The 17,613-nt window shown below is 43.0% G+C and overlaps 1 protein-coding gene and 1 long non-coding RNA gene across 3 annotated transcripts in view; both read right to left on the bottom strand.

Annotated features, from left to right (window-relative positions):
• Window positions 1-17,613, bottom strand: part of PSMB7 (proteasome 20S subunit beta 7) — a 58,890-nt gene that overhangs the window by 11,765 nt on the left and 29,512 nt on the right. The window lies entirely within an intron of this gene.
• LOC131491356 (uncharacterized) lies at window positions 5,325-17,608 on the bottom strand. The gene is made up of 2 exons (XR_009251408.1): window positions 6,970-17,608; window positions 5,325-6,899 (listed from the first exon to the last, which is right to left on the bottom strand). It is a non-coding gene; the product is annotated as an uncharacterized LOC131491356 (long non-coding RNA).

Raw genomic sequence — 17,613 nt, 5'->3', positions numbered from 1 at the left:
GTTAGGTTTGAGCTTTACGAAACCGCAACCCAGAAGCAGGAGGGGAGGAGAGGCCAAAGCAGGCGAAAGTGGAGCAGGTGATTACAGCGTTCTCAGTGAGATGGCGGTGGGCAGGCAGGGGCAGGGAGAAGGACCATCAACAGCACTGGGAGGCCAGCATGGCGAGGAGGAAACGGTGGTCAGGTGGGAGTGCAGGAGACGGGAAGTGGAGGGTGCCACCCGGACTTCCAGCATCAGTCACGGGCACTGACCCAACTCTCAACAAACTCGGCCACCACAGAAAGGCCTTTTATAACTTCCTGGCAGCCGTTTTTCTGGTAGGTTGATGGGAGGCAATGATTAACTTAAATTATATATTCTAGGCACCAGTAAGCTCCTGCGGTAGGCACCCCTAACAGGTGTCACCAAAAACAGACAAGATAATGGTAGAGCCAGTAAAAGCTATTGTTCTGGAAAAAAACCAAAACATTTGCCAACTTTTAGATGCCACTTCATTGGTGGCAGGGGCTCTCCAAGTATGCTCGTCTGGCGTCTGGAGTGTGGCAGAAAAAGTATGGGGGTTCGTCAACTGTGGGGGCAAGAGCCAAAAGAATGTGAAGTTCTAAGGGAAAATCGTGGTCATGAGGTTTTGGCCGTGTGCAAAGTAAAGTTATAAGGAAGTAAAAGTGAACAGACCTAAGTAAAGCAGACAGCAGATGGGGGGAGTTATGGGGCAAGAGGTGGGTGGAGATCGTGCGGAGCTACCAACTCAGACGCTCCTCCGTGAGGCTCCCGGCTGATCACCTTTTCCTGGGATCCCAGGCACACACGGCCTTCAGATACCCTCTCAGTTACTTAAGGTTGTTCGGAGGGAGGGAGGAGCCGCGGCAAAGAATTTAAGAAAATGAAGACCCAGGAGATCCAAGTCCTGTTACTTACGAACTATGTGACCCTGGTGGTAAAGTCAACATTTTTAAGTCCCAATTTCCTCATCTGCAAAAGAGACCTAAAACCATCTGGCACCGGGGTGGTCATAAGGATTAAACCAACGTACTCTATGCATAGGAGAAACTGCTAGCACAGTGCCTGATACGCAGGAAATCCATGATAGATGCTAACCTGATCTAATTCTCCCCCTTTCTCTAATGTTCACAAACACCGTTACCAAAAGCCTAACTCGTGCAGAACTACTGATGCAATGGGCAACGGATCGTAACTCAGCACTCTGCTTTTTCAACCCCCAGTTCGGAGCAAATCAATTATGAGTAACCATTATACTAAAAATGAAATTCAAAATGATGCCATAAAACCCTGTGTTCACACGAACACCTTCCATACAGAATTTATTGCCATGTCAATAAGAACTGTACTAAGTAGCACATTTTCACTTATTGTATTTCATTAGAAATTATATCCTAAAAGAAAACAGTAAAAGAACTTACATTACTGTGTGCAGGCACCGTGCCAAGTGCATTCTTCCACTTACTATTCCGAATAACCCTTTAAGGTAGAAACAATCCTTACGTCCAATTTACAAATCCAGGAAACAAAGGCTCAGACCGGGAAAAGGACTAACCCAAAGGCACATGGCCAACAACAGAAGGTCTGAGATTCTACACAGGTTTGTCGGACTCACAAGCCCATGTTTTTTTTTCACTCAAGACGAGAACCTCAGAACGACTGGTCTCCAAAATCAATAATGATGCTCGCCTAATCCTTAGGTGTAACCGATGACCGCTCACGGGTTCACCTTTTTTAAATAGTTCACCTCTAAAATTCTTCAAAGCTGCAAGCTTACATAATGCCACTCAATCATTCCAGCAATTCATCGTGCTTGTTAACAACCAGTAAAACTAAGAACATCCTGATGAATTTCTCTAATACAGAATGTACACTCCTCAAACTCCAGAACAACAGCCTATCAATTCACCACATCAGTACTACATTCAAAGGTTTTCCTTTCCCCACATGGATAAAACCTCTCAGCAAACAGACTGAGTCAAATTGTTTTCCAACCACCCAGTATATCAAAAAAAGATACCATTTAACTTAATTTTCCCATCAGGCCACGGGTTGATTATAAATCTTAACCAAAACTGATCAAGAAAGGCAAGTGCAGTTTCATTTTCTTTTGACATTTCAGGGCAAGTAGTAGTCAGAGGATAAGAGAACGAACTTTTGTTAAGCTGAGTGCAATTTACAAACAGGGTCCTCCTCCTAAGAGTACCCTCAAGTACTGACTTAAGCCCATTTCACGCCTGGATTTTGGATTTCATACACTGGGGCTCCAGGGGTTACACAAGAGGCAAAAATCAATCTTCGCGCCCAGACATCTTCAAAGCCCAGGCACGCACTTTCCATCGTGCCTCGTTTTTGCTCCTCTGTCACCCCTACTCAATTTACCTCAGTTAAAAGAAATCACTGTACTTGTCAGGAATCAAAGTCGTGAGTCCTTAAATCTTTTCAATATTCTGGTATCACCGCAGTTCCAAGTTTAGAAAAACCATATTCCAACGTTATGACAGGGTGACAACGACTCCAAGCGCGACTCTGCTCTACACGCTGTCCGCCGCAAACAGTTTCCAAAATCTGTACTACCGGGTAGAATTTTAAAATATCAATTTAGCACAACTTCATACCATTTTCTTATTTTTGTTTCCACACAGTTTCAGGGTTAGGGGAGAGCAGTATAAATTACCTCACAGAAACCCACAAGTAACATTACCCGTTAAGGTTAAAACTTTAACTACCTTCCTGAGGTATGCTGCTGGGGTCTCATTACGGCAGGTAATCTCACATTCCACCATGCACAACACACTAAGTACCAGCATCTCCCAATTACACTGCCACGTAAATCTCAAAGGACATTTGAAAAGTCTACGCAGCTCCTGCACCCACTGCCGAAGCACAACCACCTCTAATAGAACGTGGCAGCTTTCTACACTAAATATTCACACGCAGGGACAGGGATGCTAGGCTCGGCCTTATCCCACACTGAAGAGCGGATGCTAATTAAAAGGCCACACTGACTCAGGAAATGACCGCCCAGACAACTCTGGACACCGTCTGGAGTTTCGTTTTCCTATTTCCAAATATCTTCAGCTGTCCAAACTTCCAGGGTTATACAACTGAGAAAAAGTTACAGCAGGAACCTCTCCCTACCCTGCACCTTTGTACGTGACATGATGCCCCTTGGCTGGATGGTCTCTCCTTTTCTGCAGGCTCCCTGTCCCACCTCTTCCTCAAACCCCAGGATGAAAAAATTGAAGCGAGGAGTCACATGTGCTTTGAGGTCATCTTAAAGTACCGAGACAGATCCCACCAATTCCCCTCCTGTGTTACCTCTGTGCCCCCCTTAGATGTTGCATTCTTGTGCTTTTCATGCCCTACTTTCAGTAGTGGCTCGTAGGCCTGTCCACCCCACTAAGTTATAAATGTCACTAAGGAAGGGACCATGGCTCATACCCAGGCACAGAGCTTGGCACCCATTCGGAGATCAAAATACGATTTAGGTGAACGGAACATAAGGCCACCCTTCGCATCTCTGAATGAGGCCCGCGTCTCAATACTTTCCAAGGGTTCTCCTGGTGACTCAATGGGGATATAAAAGAGGTCCTTCTGATGACGTAGGTACCCAGAAACTTCTCGTTTCTTCCCGCACTACCCTTCCGCCTTTGCCAATTTTGGTGTTTTTGAGAAAGCACCATTTTTTAAAGCCTTCGTAACAACAGAAGGTATCCAGGGTATATTCGCTCTGACCATAATCATCTGGCTATTTTTGGAACAGTTTTTACTTCAGCTAGCAAAACCTAGACTAGGCTGTGATGCAAAAAAACAAAACAAACAAAAAACCTGTCATAACTGTAGTAATGGCTTTGAGATATCTCATCTAAGCCAACTTTACTCTCACGCCTCTTAAAAATTGCTAATCTCTTCAAATATTGGCAGTTCCATTTATTCAGATCTTCCGATACATAATATTTGCTGATTTTCCCCCTTGAGTTGATACAGATATATGAAGAGTGTGAAACAAAACTTCTGTGCCCATGCAAATTACAGGGGCATTATTAAATTCCCATCCATTCTAGATCAGAAGGTAAAACCAGGACAGCAGCCCATGAAAACCTCCCAGCCCATGAAAGCTGACAGATCAACTGCTCAAGTTCCCCTACTCTTGTACACAGTGGTCCCATTTAACATTTAAGTATCTGGGGCACCTGGGTGGCTCAGCTGCTCGAGCACCTGACTCCAGCTCAGGTCGTGATCTCACACTTTGTGAGTCTGAGCCCCGCATCAGGCTCTGTACTAACAGCTCAGAGCCTGCAGCCTGCTTAGGATTCTGTGTCTCCCTCTCTCTCCACCCCTCCCCCTCTCGCATGCTGTCTCTCAAAAATAAATAAACATTAAAAAAATTTAAAAAACATTTCAACATCTTGTGTAAGTTTACCATCTTTGTTTTATGTTCATTTACATGTATAACGTAAATGTACACAGGTACCACATTTAAATATTTAGCCCCAAATGTTCTTTTACACTTCATTTTTCCACAGAGCTATTTCATTTAAAAAAAAAAAAAAAAAAAAGATGAAACTTTCCTAAAATTCTTAATCACACTGAGTGTATATGAGCAAATGTGTAATGTTTGGCTGCTTTGCACACCCACAAGCCCACCACCTCTCCCCCTGTCTGATATCACACACCACACAAGTATAATAAACCATGTTAATATTTCATACCACTGTGAAATATGCTGGAGTATCAATTCAACATCTGCTGTCTTTAGGGTCCGGGAGTCCCGCAGAGACACTTTCAATTTGTAATTGAGTTCTATGCTGAATTAATCAGCAGTTTATCTTTTTTACTAAAATAACGTCTTCACCACTAACCCAGATTTACATTAACAATTTATGCCAAATTACCTGCCAAGGCAAAACTTATAAGATTCTAAGCTACCATCCAATAACACTCAGTCCTATATTTCATTTCTTATATTCCTCTAACTTATATACAAGAAAAGTGGAAATCCATTGTTTAAGAGCCACGAGCCTCTAACCACAGACAGCCTCTTGGATTCCTGACACACAGCCTTACTTGACAGTGAAATTCAGGGGAGTTTCCCCCTCTTCTCCTGAAAGCCACTGTTCAGTAAGTAGCTACGATTCAAAATTTTTATAAAATAAGAGTTCCAGGATGGAAAGAAATCAGTGAATAATAAAAATAATAAAAGAGTTTATTTCTTTTTCCAAGGAGCTATGGCAGTCCAGTCTTGGCTTGAGTAACAGAAAAAGACAACCCCGATAAAGGGGACATTTTTAGTGTCTTAAATTATGTCCCTGAGACCCAAGTTAGCAAAGACCATTTAATTTGGTAAGAGACAGATAAAGAAGTTCATTTTTTCTCTTTGATAACATGATCCAGAATACTGTGTTAACAATAATAACTTCCTATTAATTCTACCCATGCAGTTGAAAGTCACCAAACATTTATTTCTATTCAACATTAGAAACTAGCTCTTGCCTCTCTGATTGAAGAGTTGCTGGTCACAAAGAAGTTACATTTTGCCTGCTGGATCTTTGCCACAGGTGCAGCAAGCAATATACTCTGAAATATTTCTCCTGTATGGAATATTTCCCCCTGCCTTTCTCAGTTACAGGAAATATGTAAAGTGGAAACATTTCAAATGGGAACACCTGCTCCAAAGAAATGCATCATAAATAATTACCTATATACCACAGAGTAAAATAATCCCTCCTTTTCAATCTACTTTGCCCATAGCTGTATAAGAACGTTCCACCATCATACAGAACAGCCTCCTGCAATCCTACCTCTGGATCGCAGCACCACGATGAGACATTACATCGTGTAATGTCTCGCATTCAGCTGGTGCCCAATAAGTACCTGCTGATTGATTACATATTGACTTTACAAGAAAACGAAATTCAGTGTACATAAGCACAGTGGGAAAAATTTTTGCACAGAAATGTTTTTGGCAGAAAACCAACAAAGAATTCTCCAAGCCAGTGACTGTGGCAGTGTGGCACCTGCAGTACTCTCCACACGGCCTCAAAGATCTGGAGATAGATGACTTCGCATTTTACACAGGATCGCTTCCCGAAGATCTGCGGACTACTGAAGCCCAGAGGCCTGGCCCCCAGAGGAGCCCATTCCCAGCACACCGGAGATTTTGGTAAGCTACACCTTTCTTTCTGGGCCTCCTACCATCCAATCCCCTTTTATTTCCTGAAACTAAGTGGAAAAAATTAAGACACCCTTTCTAAAATTTCCTTTGCCCCTTCCCTGAAATATTCCACTCTGAACTTCAACTTGTATCACAGACAGAAGAAAAACGGTCACGGTGGACATGATGGCCAGCCACCACCATTAACTGAGGGTCTGAAGACAGAGAGGCGAGGAGGACAAACAGACTCAGCCAGATGAATGGACACTGAAGTGGCCATTCCTAAGTCAAGGGAGACTAAAGAATCCCACAGAATCAGGGGGAGAGAAGCATTTACTTGTGAAATCCCAAACTCTGTACCATAGGGAGCAAAGTCCTGCTCTTGAATCATCAGGAGTGAGACCAAACTTCCATCTGCCTTATAAAACATCACAAAAGGAAAAGATCCAAGGGAGTAACCTTAACTCAAGAAGTCCCTTTCTGCCTCTGCAAATTAGATTCACTAGTGTGCTCCAACTTAAGAGAACATACTCACTTTTTGTAAACGGGGGACAACTCAACATATCCGATCTGGTAAGAAGCTTTAATGACCATCAGTAGGGTCTCCTTATCATCTAAAGGTTTAATAGTGATTCTCCTAATCACCCATGGAATCATAACGCCAACTTCACTATCTGTTTATTTCTAAAATTAACTGTTTAACTCCACTGGAAGTCGCTACTTAAGAATTCTACACAGGGCCCTGGGGATTATATTTTTGGGTTCTGACATCTCTAAAAAAAAAAAAAAACCTAATGCTTTACATTAAATACAACCAGAGACAAAATTATTAAGGAACATTAATACATTTTTTATTCAACAATAAAGACACAACTAATGCACATCCAGTGACCCAGCCCACTTTGGAAACCAGTCTGATGGTTCCTCAAAAGGTTAAACGTAGAGTTACCATACAACCCAGCAAGCCCACTCCACGGTATGTATACCCAAGAGAAATGACAGTATATGCCCCACACAAAAACTTGTACACAAACATTCATAGCATCATTATTCATAATAGCCTAAAAGTAAAATCAATCCACATGTCCATCAACGAATGAATGGGTAAATAAAATGTGGTTATGTCCACACAATGGAATAGTATTAAACCATAAAAAGGAATGAAGTACCAATACATGCTACAACATGGATGAAATATGAAAACATTGGAAGTTACAGGAGCCAGTCACAAAAGACCACATGTTGTATAATTCCTATTATACAAAATGTCCAGAAAATGCAAGCCTATAGAGACAAAAGGTAGATTAGTTATTGCCCAGGGCTGGGGAGGTTGAGGGTAAATGAGGAGTGACTACTAATGATGATGGGATTTCTTCTGCGGGTGATGGAGATGTTCCCAAAGCGACTGTGGTGATAGCTGTGCAACTCTGTGAACAGCCTAAAAATCACGGAACTGTACACTTACAGTAGCTGAGCTGTACAGATGTAAATTATATCTTGAAGAAGCTCCTATTTAAAAATAGGCCTGCAACATTTTTATCTCATTTACTTATTTCAGAGAGAGTGAGAGCATGAGTGGGGGAGAGGGACAAAGAGAGAGAATCTCATGCAGGCTCCAATCTCAGCACAGAGCCCGATGCAGGGCCCGATCCCACCACCCTGGGGTCATGACCTGAGCTGAAATCAAGAATTGGACGTTCAACCGACTGAGCCACCCAGGCACCCCGGCATCCAACATTTTTAGACTGCAGGACCTAATAAAGAAGAGTCAAAACATCCTGTGACACATCACAAGTCAAAGAACTCACATTCTAATAGTATTTTTTTCAAAGCTAGAGATCACAGTAAACAAAAACGTCAGCACAGATCCTTAAAAGCATTTAATAAGAAAGAATTTAGGCTCTAACTATATATATTTTTCCCAGACATACATAAGACCCCTAAACAGATGTAGCAACCAGACAAACGTAAAATCTGGAAAAGTGCATCAAGTTCAGCTCATTAAGCTGACACCCATTAAAGTGTAACAAGAAAAACAGTCTTAAACCCCATCGATATCAATACAGGACAGAAAAACCATTGTTTATGAGAGCTAGCGAAGGTCAGATTTTTTTTTTTTTTTAATTTTGCATTTACTTAAAACTCTGTTTGATGCCAACAGGGTTCAAGTCGCACAGGAAGGTGCTTCGGCTAAACACTGATCGTCTTCCTTGATCTCCATTGTCTGCTGTGTGGGTTCCGCCAGCAACCCTCCCAGCGAGTGGTCACCTACCCATGGAGTCATTAAACCTCTGAATGTCAGCTGGCGGGATTAGCCAGCAGCTTCCACACCTGAGCCCCCGTGGCAGGGACAGAGGCATTTGGATCAAGATCACTAATGAATACAGAATTCATATGCCGCTTGTCAGGGCTCCTGAGCTCAGAGTCGCACAGATGCAACCGAAATAAGACGGAGGACAGAACAATTGTTGACGAAGATTAAAAAGTTTTGGCAGTTGGGAAAAAAAAAGAGCACCTCATTATTCAAATATGATAGTCTTGCTTATTTCTTTTTTATTTTTGTTCAAGTTATTCATGATTTGCCTCAAATGGACAAATGCCATTCACTAATATTTAAGGACTTCTTGGTCTCATTACTAAATCTGAAGAGGCTTATGCCAGCTAAATGCTACCTATATAGAGAAAACAGCTCCCTTGTAAATATCTGAAAACCCGCGGGGGAAGAAAGCCAGTCACGGGGTATTTGGGGTGAAGAAGGGTTAAAAGATGAAAAAGTCCAATGAATTCAAAGAGGAAAAACATATATTTTTCACAGCCAAGTGACTTTTTTTTATAGATCCCAATAGCTCTGGATTTCTAAACTTCCTTGCGTCTTTCTGTTCCTGGGCTCCTTCCAATCGCTGAGCTCACGGAAGAGGTTTACGCACCTCCACTGACATTTGTTTGGCTTCCTGCCGTCTTCACAAGACCTCATCAGAGAAAAGGAACAGCCCGAGCAGCCCAGACCTCTGCTCACCTGGAATAAGATGTCTTCCCCACTCTGTTGTCAGAGAATCTCAAGCCTAGCAAAGAGGCAGAATGGCACAGTGACGGATCGCGCCGGAGGGCTCTAAAGCCAGACCGACAGACCGACCGGGATTCAAATGGTGACTCCACCGCTGACTAGCTGTGTGACCCGGGGCAAGGTATCTGACCTCCCCACATCCTCATGTTCCGCTCCACAAAACAGCGCTAACAAAGTACAGACCCCGCACAGTTACTGAAAAGTAAAGGAGAGAATGCCGAGGAAGCGGTTAGAAAAGTCTGGCACAGTGTGCCAACACTCAACGAGCATCAGCTACCGTGATTACTGGATCTTCATCACCTCCTCCCCCCTCACCGCAGAAAGGCAAATCCTTCCACAGCCCGTGGTATGTGTTGAGCAGGCTTCTTCTACTGTCATTATGACCTCCCCACAAGTCTGTCTCGGATTTTAAGCTTCTAGATGGCAGAGAGAAATCGCCTCTATATTCTGCTATAATCTCCAAGCCTGATGCAAGTACAAATAATCGTATCTAGTCGTTGCTATGTGAGGTTTGTATCCTACCGCTGAGTAACTGTAAGACAGAAGCAGCTGCCATCTTTTAGAGCCAATTTTGTGTGAGCCACCATATAAGGTGTTTTACAGACCACATCTAATCCTGACAGCGACCTCGAGGCAGGTCTCTGGATCCCCATCTTCTAGATGAACAGTCTCGGGCCGTGGCTTACTCAAGAGTCATGCCCTGAGGACAGTGGAGACAGGCTCACAGCCCAATCCTCTAGCTCCCAAGCAACGCTGCCCCTTTCCACCTGACCACACCGAACCCATCCTCCATGTGTTCCTTGGGGACCCGTCTATGTGCCAAACTGAAGAAATTCCTCTTTTTAATCAAAATAATGCAGCTCACTTCCACTACTGTCCATCTGCAAAGGACAAACGAATCTGTAACTTCAGTATCTTTCTACTACCAGACTTAAAAAAGAAAAAAAACCCAACTATAGTTACTTCCAAGATTTGCTGTCAGGACACCATATTGGTATGAACTCTTTCATTATTTAAAGTGGATCTATAGCTGCCTGCAATGACAGATTAATTCTGTTTCTTCGGTAGCTAGGTGTTTGGCATCACGTCTGTGAGGTAACCACAAGCCTTTAGGGCGATAGCTGCTCACATCTTTAGCAATCTATAAGGGCTTCTCTAGAGGCCAGCACTTGCCGAGCGATGAAATATGACTCCATAAATCAGACGGCTGAAGTGGCACTTGTATACGTCACCATCTATCTTCGCGGCTTCCCTCTGAAGGGTACAGGGTAAGAGCTCATCCCTCGGTATTGTGACCAGAGAAAGGACCATCAGAGTTGGCACTGACTAAGCATGTGCTACTTAAAACTGAAGACACACTAAGACTGGGGGAAAAAAAAGATCCTGCTGGTGTTAGCACGCCTCAGGCAGTGGTAGGAGCTTCAGCAACTCATCTTCAAAAGGCAGAGCGCCAGAGCTCTAGAAACCTGCAAAAATTGGCTAAGCCTGCAGTCTTCATTTCTTTAAGCTGAGCATCTTCAAAGTCTAGAATTCTAACTGTAGGGCACAGCAGCTGCCACTGCAGATCTGATCCTCTCCGCTTTTGGCAGCTCTCAACTTGAGATTCTAGCAAAAGAATTTTTCAAGTTGCTATTATTGCCTGTCATGGATTTATAAATATTGTGCACTATCTGCTGTGGCATGGCTCTCATGGGACGCCAGAGCATGCCAAATGCATAACAGAATGAAAAACAGTTTCTATTCTTCAAATAAATGCTAATTTTTTTTAACTGTGCTCACACGATGTGTTTGGTGACCAACTTCAATAGTACAGAGTATGTATCAGAGAGGGGGAAAAAAGCTGATTGTCTTTTCCAGCAGCATTCAGCTGCTACTTTCATTAAGCTTGTTTAATTAGATTCCAGATGCTAATTTGCAAGTCGATACCAGAGGGTGCAGGACAGTTTGCCTTTGAATCATCTCCCTGTGATGTGAGGGTCCTGCCGCACACCGCTACCCTTCAGCGGCCCTCGCACGCTCTTCTGACAATTAGTGCAAAGAGGGGACAGTATTGATCTTGACAGACTAAATATTAATCTTCTACCCGTTTTAATGAATTATAATCTTCAAGAGTTTAAATTTCTCACTGGGCAAAATGAAAACATTCCTTCTTACAAAGAAGTGGGATGGAAAGAAAACTAACCCAAGTTATCTGATGGATTCCTTTCATTCCTCCCCCGCCCTAAAATAAAATGTTTTTATTTCAGCAATTGTTAACAATTTTCAAGATACACACCCTCACAAAGCTAACACCATTATTTCCAGGTATTTCAGTCAAATCCCTTATACTTAACTGGAAAATGGACTCAAAAGGCCACAGTGTGGTTATCACAATTTTTCCTGTCTAGCCAGCCTTGGGTAATAACCAGGATCTTTGGCTTAATTCTTATCCCAGCTTTAACAATAGAAAAAAAAAAAAAAAATCTGGGGGAACGGCTCCGTGCAATTCATCATCACCAAAAAAACCTCTAACGTAACTGACCCCTTGTCATTAGGTCAACTCACACATTTCAAGATCCACTACTCTGCTAATACAGAGCAAATAAGCACCTTTGCTGATAAAAATAAAGCGGGAATTTATCACAAGTAATTCAGTTTTTTTCTGCTTTCATTTCTATCACAGCTGAGTACTATGAACACCAAAGGTGAAGTTATCAAACCGCATCAAAGGAGGGTTAATCTGGGAACGATAAAGTAAAGCAGTTTTTGACACCTTTTCAACCACTCACTCAGCAAATACTGGTTTAATGCCCACCATGCACCAGTTACCATGCTAGGTGTCTTGAAAGAGAAATGAAGCACAGTTCCTGCCCTCAGAGGACTTCCAGACGAACAGCAAGGAGAAGGACGAGAAGACGAAAATTGCAAGACCACTAAAAGCAGTGTCAGGGTCACAACCGGGTTGGGGATTTTGTTTTAATTTTTTAAATGTTTATTTATTTTTGAGAGAGACAGTGAGCACACAAGTGGGGCAGGGGCAGAGAGAAGGGGACAGAGAATTCAAAGTGGGCTCTGTGCTGACAGCAGCGAGCCCGACGTGGGGCTCAAACTCGGGAACTGTGAGATCATGACCTGAGCTGAAGTCAGACGCTCATCTGACTGAGCCACCCAGGTACCCTGAAGATTTTTAAAGACTCTACCTGTCCCTTAAACTCACATGGTTAGCTGACAGCTTCTGTGCAACCACGAACCAGGGCTTCCACCTGAGGCAAATCATCGGCTCAGATAACTGGAAACAGCAGAGGCCTGTCTTAGCCATTCATGAATCCCAGCTGGGTTTCATTGCTCTGCTTTTTGGCCTATAATTTCCCAATGAGCATCTGCCCTTTGCTCCATCTTTGTGTCGCCTGTGTACTTAATGGGGTGTTTGCTCTGTTGACTCTGCCCAACGCTGTATGTTATTTGAGAACGGTAGTAGTTATCTTCCTCCGTTATCTCAAACAAACGTTCAGCACTTTCCAGGTCGGAAGAAGAGAAAGTCCCCTCAATTTCCCAAGTGGTTTCTGATGACTCAGATTTTACTTTAGTGCAGGGTTATTCTGTCTCAACTCATCAAACACCTACTGAACATAAGGAGCCGAAGAACAGAGATGATTTCATGGCCTCTGCCCTCAAGGATCTCCCCCTATCGAGGGCAAGTGAGGGAGATGTCCCTGAAAACAGCCATAAAACAATGGGACAGGTGTGTACAACGGAGGACAAGGACACAAATAAAGGAAGAAGCAACTGAGGGCATGCATTGCTGGCTGACACCAGCAGTGAGGATTCAATGACAAGCATGTACACCCTGTACTCAAAGAACAGCAAGCCGGGGTGCCTGGGTGGCTCACTCAGTTAAAACGTCTGACTTCGGCTCAGGTCATGATCTCCCAGTTCGTGGGTTCGAGGCCCGCGTCAGGCTCGGCGCTGACAGCTCAGAGCCTGGAGCCTGTTTCAGATTCTGTGTCTCCCTCTCTCTCTGCCCCTCCCCCACTCATGCTCACGCTCGCTCTCTCAAAAATAAATAAACATTAAAAAAAAAAAATTCAAAGAACAGCAAGCTGGCAAGACGGGCTGTGGTGGAGTGGAAATGTAGCCCTACATTTCCCAAAGTTTAATATTCATACCCCTGGGCTGACACACGATGGGTGATGCCATGAATACATTTTTAATTTCTATTAATAGTGTGCACTCACTTTCATGTGTTTTGGGGGGGAAAAGTAACCAACACATCAAACCCAGGATTTCACAGATACAAACTATATTTAAAAACTAAATTTATATTAAAAAGGTGAACTGAAGTGGCTGTAGGGAAGAAGAGAAAGGGAACTGACAAGAAACGAAATGAATCACAAATGCCAAAATCTGGGGTGCCTGGGTAATGCAGTCGGTTAAGCATCCCACACTCTCGATCTTGACTCAGGTCATGATCTCACGGTTCATGAGATTGAGCCCCACATCGGGCTCGATGCTGACAGCGTGGAGCCTGTTTGGGCTTCTTTCTCTACCTCTCTCTCTCTGACCCTCTCCTGCTCACGCTCTCTCTCAAAATAAATAAATAAACCTTAACAACAAAAACCCAAATGCCAAAACCTCTCTAACTGTACACTTAATTAAGATCTGTGCATTTTATTACATGTAAATGGTAATGTCTCAATTTGTAAAACAGTGAATTCATTTTTAAAATATTTTTCAAGAAAAATAATAGCACAGGGGCACCTGGGTGGCTCAGTCAGTTAAGCATCCAACGTCAGCTCAGGTCATGATCTTGTGGTCTGTGAGTTCAAGCCCCTCATCGGGCTCTGTGCTGACAGCTCAGAGCCTGTGTCGCCTGCTTCAGATCCTGTGTCTCCCTCCCTCTCTCTTTCTCTCTCTTTCTCTCTCTCTCTCTCTCTCTCTGCCCCTCCCCCACTCACACTCTGTCTCTGTCTCTAAAAAAAATAAATAAATATTTAAATAATAATAACAGTAGTAGTAGCACAGGTGGCACCTGGATATGGCAGAAACCTTAAATGTGATGTCAAATGACAAGTTCAAGAAACAATGCTATCCCAGCCCTGTCCAACAGAAATAATGTGAACCACCTATGTAGTTTTATATTTTCTACTAGCTACGTTTTAAAAAAAGTAAAATTAGGTGAAATTAAGTTTTAGTAATTTGTTATTTAACCCAATATACTTAAAGTAGCACTGTTTCAATATGTAATCAATAGAATATTATTAATGAAATTTATTTTCCAATCGTTTTATACTAAGTCTTTGAAATCTGGTGTGTATTTTCCACTCAGTGTGTTCTCAAGTCAGACTAGCCACATTCAAATGCTCAGTAGCTATGTGGGGTTGCTGGCTACCATGCTGGACCGTGTAGCAAAAGGCAGTAAGAACACGAGGTTTTTGAGGAGACAGGGGCTTTCAGTCTACAAATACGATAGTCTAGGACCAGCACTGTCCGAGGCACAGGTCTGTAGTTTTAAAAAAGAAAAAGAGGAGAGGGGGGCTATGGAGTACCTCTTATTGATTTGTTTTGACAATAAAAAAGCCAAGAGTCTGTTCAACGAGTCTGGACTAAAAATGACTGTCTGGCAAAAAATACGTAATTATGCTAGCCTAAAATGGCCCCTTCCCTACGCAATTCTGTGACGTATAGAACAGCTACCACCGTCCTAGCAATCCACGTACACTCTGAGAGGCAGCAACGCTCTCCTGGGTCTCTGCGTGAGACATGTCCATAATCCTTTCTCATACTGGAAGGAAATAAGCGGATTTAGCCACCCGAGCCTGCAATCTCTAGACAGGCAAGAAAGAAAAGTCACGGAAGGCTTCTTGTCACGGAGACAGAAAGCCTTCCCGGAAAGAAGGAAAATAAAGCTGGGAAATCTGAAACCAAAATGTTTCCACGAGTTCTATGCAAACCAGAAATGACACCTTGCTGAGTTCTTTCTCATAGCAAAGAAGTCACTAAAACTCATCCTCTCAACCTTGACTGGCAGTCTCAGCCTCCGCTGAAACCACATCACATAATCTCCATCAAAACAAAGCAAGGTGGCCAGCAGTCAGCTGCTCAGTCTTTATAATAAATTCTCTTGGTATCTATTAACGTCCCGTTAGAGTAAATACTATCCACAGACAGTTGTTATACTATTATTTGCTTTCTATTTACATTTAAACCCACTTCACTGGGGAAACAGGTTACTACCTTCTTCACAATGAAGTGATTCTGTTCACTGTCCATCTGTGTCAAGTTTCAACAACTTTAGTGAACAAAACCAGTCACCTGAAATTGGGAAATTAATTAATCAATCTGAAATGGGAATCTGGTCAGGCTGTTTGAAGGTCTCATAGCTAATACAGAACACTAAGTGGTCTGAGATGCATACAAAATTGATCTAAGGAACACATTCTTCAGACTGATAACAGCACAAATTTTACTGAAGGGATGATCACATTTCCCTTTACTTCCTCAAATCACATCAATATTAAATTCATGGCCTTTGAATCACTTCAAATCCAAACTCTAAATAATGTAAAATTACTTTAGCAGAGGGTTAAAGTCACTTTTAATATACCTCATGCTTTCAACTTTTTCTGCAGTTCCCATTTTTCTCTAACATATGGAGGTTCCAATCAATTGGAAACAGACAAAGCTTTCAAGAAAATGTGAAAAGATTAATGTGGTTTAAAGGAGGGCTTGACATTACTGAGGTGATTTTCTAAACAAAAATCATCAGAGTCTTTCTCCCCATACCTTCGTTAGTTCTAATAGATTTGTGAAGCCTCAGGAACTCCTCTCCTTTAGTCTGGAGACTGGGAGACCTTTTTTTCTTTTTCTTTTTAAGTGACCTAGTACATCTTATTTTTTCTCAGTACTTAAGAACCCCAAACAGAAAATAATGCTGATCTGGGAATAAATTTTCACATTGAGAAATGAGAACAGAATCCTAATCTCATTTATAGTTGATACTTAGACCTGCTTACTATCCTTAATTGGAGCAAGACTCTATTATCTTTACTACGAAACACCTAGCTAAATCCTATCTTTAGTCATTACGTTTCAATTCCGGCAGATGTCCAACAAAGGGGAGAAATCTAGCTATCTGTGACGAAGTCACTTGTGTGTGCTAACGTCACGTACCAAGGGCAACAAGGCTTCTGGCAGGAGACCCCTGTCCTGCTTGGGCAGCATCCACAACCCTACATCCTCTGGCTCTCAGGGCACTTGGCCCAAACCTAAAGGGCGGAGAGAGAGCTTCAGGGTTCCGATGACAGCTGGTGCTCTGATGACAATGAGCTGGTGGAAAAATCAAAAAGTTTTAACATGCAATCTTCTCCAAAGATGGTTAGGCATAAAGCACTGTCAAAAAGCAACTCCCAGAGACATCTTCTGGTATCTAAAGAAAACAATATTGCGAAGGCAGAAACGGCAGATGCCTACCTATTAAAGAAGAGGGTATAAAGAGCCTACTAAATTGTCGAAAACAAGTTGCTACTCCCTATCACAAAATTAACAACTATCAACAGACCAAGAGCAGGTAGTGAAGGCTGCCTTCAGGACCTCTGTGCCCACAAGCTGGCTGAGCGGCAGGGACAAAGCACAGTGGAGGAATAATGCGGTCCCATGCACACAAGCATACGGAACACTCCTTCGAAAGGGACAATGGAAGACCTGTGGGTTTGTTCTTGGAGGTCTGGGAGACAGGGAAGTTGCTTAATGGTGGGTACATCTATCACTAAGGCAGACAGATGGAATGCCATTCAGAAGGTACCACCCTCCCCCACCACCAAAGAAAATATAATACGGAACCTCCTAAAAATATATTAGAGACACCAGAGCCTGATCACCCTCTGAGCATGGTCCACTACACACGCGATCTTGTCCCCATCTTCTGCCAGATGCAGAACCATCTATAGGGACTTTTTAAGCGGCCTCCATTTTCAGACCAGGTCTGTGTAACATGCAAAGATATACACAGTTTCTCTATTCTCGGTGAGAAGACAAACAAACAAACAAACAAACAAACAAAAAAACTTGTCATTTTAAGATACCGTGACACAGAAAGCTGAGTGCACACAAAAACATTCCACGGTGCAGCAGCATCTACAGCCAAGAAGACTCCCGGACAGCCCAGAAGCCAGAGCAAATAGCTGAGGGGTGCTGGCTCCCCAAGCCTGAGGGAGGGCACGGCAGGGCCACTCCAAAACGAGGCTCTCGCAACCAACCTGTCTTCTCAGCAAATATGCTTATCTGCGCCGAAGAGCGTTCCAACTAACAGCAATGCTATATAGGAGCTCTGGAGGAATTGGCAATCGATCCGTAAATGTCCAACATACAACTGGAAAAACACGTGAAAGAGGAGAAAACTGCAGGGACCGACATA

The sequence above is a fragment of the Neofelis nebulosa genome, chromosome 12 (assembly GCF_028018385.1).
Source record: "Neofelis nebulosa isolate mNeoNeb1 chromosome 12, mNeoNeb1.pri, whole genome shotgun sequence".
Taxonomy (NCBI): domain Eukaryota; kingdom Metazoa; phylum Chordata; class Mammalia; order Carnivora; family Felidae; genus Neofelis; species Neofelis nebulosa.
This window is presented reverse-complemented; position numbering and strand designations above follow the sequence as displayed.